At 25.6% G+C, this 3955-nt stretch overlaps 1 pseudogene; it reads left to right on the top strand.

Moving 5' to 3' along the window:
* The first annotated feature begins 370 nt into the window (after positions 1 to 370).
* LOC127093957 (uncharacterized) lies at positions 371 to 2792 on the top strand (annotated as a pseudogene).
* Positions 2793 to 3955: the final 1163 nt, after the last annotated feature.

Below are 3955 nucleotides of genomic sequence, written 5' to 3'. Positions count from 1 at the left end.
GCTACTTATATAACTCTTTAATTTATTCATATTAATGGTTGGGATTTGGTGTATGTCTTTAAGTCATTTAGAACCTATAGTATATGTTTCATATAATAGAACATTAAGTTTTTTCTTCCATTTCACAAATTGGTAATACAATCAAATTGATAATATTGTGTTAATTTAAAGAATATTGTGTAAGATTGAATTGTGAATTTAGGGACTTTTGGGATTGCTTCTCTTTTGTAAGTTGTATTATGAATTTAAATAACTTTGGAATTTTGTCATGTTGTGTTGTGCTGAAATGTTAGTTGAAGTTGAACAATACTCAACTAAAGTGTACTTTTTTGTTAATTTCTTCAATTGATTTTGCAAAACAAAAATGATAATGAATAGTAGAAAAATTGATTCTTTTTTCAAGAGGAAAGAAAGAGATGACAAAAATTTAACTTTTATGTCTGAACCTCAAAGAATTCCTGAGAATTAAAGAATTAAAGAAAATGTTAATAGAAATTGCCAGGATGACATTGAGAATTCTTTAGAATATTATCTTGGAAAACGTCCTCCAATGTGAGAATATCCACTAAATCAAATGGATGAAATACGAAGAGCTGATTTGAAATGGGATCCATATCAAATGTTTTTAGAACAATATCCATTGTTTGGTAAAGAAGACCATCAAAGAAGATTTTAGCACACTTGGTTTAGCCTTTTTCCTTCATGGTTAGAATATTCACCTTCGAAAGATGCTGCTTATTGCTTACCATGTTATCTTTTTAGAAAAAGACCAAGTGAACTTCCTAGTTCAGATGTCTTCGTTTAGACAGGTTTTAGAGGTATGAAGAAAGTTAGAAATGGAAAGTATTGTGCCTTTCTTAAACACATAGGGAAGGATCATTGTTCACCGCCCAACAATGATATGAAATCTTGTTAAGACTTGTTGAATTAAGATGGACACATTATGAACATTATTCAAGCTCAATGTTCGATTAAAATTATGAAGAATCGACTACGTCTCAAGATTTAAATTAACATAGTTTGTTGGTTGACTTTTCAAGGTTGTGTTTTTAGAGGTCATGATGAAAGTAAAGAATCATTAAACCAAGGTAATTTTCTTCAATTGATAAAACTCTTGACATGTTACAATGATGCAGTTGCAAAAATTATTAGAAAATTCTCCATCTAATAGAAAATATACTTCACATAAAATTCAAAAAGAGATATCACACATTCTTTGAAGTAGGGTGAAAAACCATATCCGTGAAGAAATTGGCGATTCCATATTTTTTATAGTTGTAGATGAAGCTCGTGATGAATATAAAAAGGAGCAAATGATCTTGTATTAAGATTTGTTGAGAAAGATGGTTTTAAACAAGAGAGATTTTTTGGCCTTACACATGTTAATGAGACTACATCTTTAACTCTTAAGTTAAAAGTATGTGATATATTTTCTATACATAATCTTGATGTCTCTAACATTTATGGTCAAGCGTTTGATGGTTCCATCAATATGAGAGGAGAATGGAACGGTTTACAACCACTATTTATGAAATATTATTCTTATGCATATTATGTTCATTGTTTTGATCACAATTGTAACTTGCACTGGTTACTGCATCAAGAGAAATTAAACCAATTCATCAATTCTTTGATAAACTAACTCTTACTAGGAATGTTGCTTGTTCTTCTACAAAGTGCCATGATGACTTACAAGTTTCCCAATTAGATGAAAATGAACATTTGTTAGAGATTGGTGAGATTGTAACTGATAAAGGTGAAAATCAAATTGATGCTTTGAGACGGGCTAGAGATATTCGTTGGGTATCAAACTTCTTTTATATTAGTAGCATAATAAATATATATAAAGCAATTTGTATTGTTTCAATTTTTTTTTGTAAAGGAAGGATTAAATTATGTTTCACGTGAAGCTGTTGATAATGCTTACAATTACATAATATCATTTGATTTTATATTCATACTGCATTTGATGAAAGAAATTATGGGTGTCACAAATATGATTTGTCAAGCCTTACAACAACAATCTCATAATGTAATTAATGTAATGCATTTGCTTTGTACAACCAAAACTCTTATTCAAGAATTGAGAGAAGATGGTTGGGATAAACTGTTTGCTTGTGTGAAGTCTTTTTGTGAAAAATATGATATTAAGATTCATGATCTTGATGATGTTCATTCAATGACAAGATTTGGCCACTCTCGTTTTGAAGAAAACCAGGTAACCATTGAGCATTATTTTAGAGTTGAAATATTTTTCACTACCATTGTCAAACAATTACAAGAGTTGAATAACAAATTTAGTGAGCAAGTGATTGGTTTGTTAACTCTTTGTTGTGATTTGTCTCCCAAGGATAATTCCAAGGCTTTTAGCTTTGATACTACTTGCACTTTAATTGAAAAATATTATTCTATGAACTTCAATGAGTAAGAGAAAATTAATTTGCAATGCTGACTTCGACATTTTATTATTGACGCTCGTCAAGCATCGAGTTTGAATAATTTATCAACTATTCAAGACTTATGTTAATCTTTGGTTGCAACCAGAAAGAATGAAAATTATTATTTGATTGATAGACTTCTCTGCTTTATCATGACTCTCCCTATATCTACGATCACTACTGAAAGATCTTTCTCAACAATGAAAATTATCAAAAAAGATTGAGAAGTAAAATGGAAGCTGATTTTCTATGCGATAGCATGACGATTTACATTGAAATATTGCTCCAAATATTGATTATAAGACTATTATTGAGGATTTTAAACTACTCAAAAACCAAAGATCATTATTATAAGGTGTTTTTAAGTAATAGTTCTTAATCATTTCATGTTCAACTTTGTGTTTATTGCAATTTAGATATTTTATATATAATATGATATGAATATTTGATTTATAAATTATTTAATTTTGTGGTCACCCCAATCTTTATAGTTCGGTTTTGCCTTTGTTCCGGTCACTATTATATACAGAAAAATAAACTTAACTTTTCATCACTATTACAAACAAAAATTATCAACTTTGAAATTAATTAATCGTTGTTACTATTATATCCTTGAATTAATATAAAAGCATTTAATGTTGGTAGTTAATCTATCAAATAATATAAGGATATTTTAATAAATTTTATTTTGATTATACATAAAATCAAATAAATTAATTATATTTAACTAATTTTTTAATTACTGTGAAAATAATTATTTTTATTTATAATTGTAATCGGAGAGAGTACATACCAAGCCAAACAATGTAGCAGTTATGACAGTTGCAATTTTCATTAGAGAGAAAAAGACTTAAGTAACTTAAGTTAACTAATTATTAAGAATTTTATTATTTGCACATGTTAATTTAATACAATAAATTCATTTCTCATTTCCATATTTCTTTCATTAATGAAAATAATAGTTTTTAATAAGCATATTTTTTTTTTAATATTTTTTTATGTAGAATTTATCTACCGTCTAAAACTTTTTATATAATAAGATATTAGTTTTTATACGTATAAAACTTTTTAATTTATTGTAAAAAAATTACATATACATAGGTTGTTGTTTGTTTTACCTTTAAAAAAATAGATTTTTTTTTATTTTAAAAAATGATTTTTATATTTTAAAATATTATAAATTTTTTTTACTTAAAATATCCTATAACATAAACATACATTATTAAATATTAAAATATTATCGAAATCACATTTTTTTTAAAAGTTATATCTTAAAAATAATTTTTATGAAAAATTATTAAAATAACTTCAAAATTAAATAATTTTTAAAAAACTTCAATAAAACGGTAAAATATTTAAAATAACATTTTAATAATAATTATTCAAATTAAATTATCATTTAAAATTTTATAAATTTTTTTACACAAAAATAACTAAATTATAAAAATTATTTTTAAAAAAAAATTAAAACAAACTAGTCAATAATCAAATCATACTATATTTAAAATTGGTCCAAA

Source organism: Lathyrus oleraceus, chromosome 6 (genome assembly GCF_024323335.1).
Source record: "Lathyrus oleraceus cultivar Zhongwan6 chromosome 6, CAAS_Psat_ZW6_1.0, whole genome shotgun sequence".
Taxonomy (NCBI): domain Eukaryota; kingdom Viridiplantae; phylum Streptophyta; class Magnoliopsida; order Fabales; family Fabaceae; genus Lathyrus; species Lathyrus oleraceus.
Note: the sequence above shows the minus strand (reverse complement) of the source record. Positions and strands in the feature narration are given on the sequence as shown.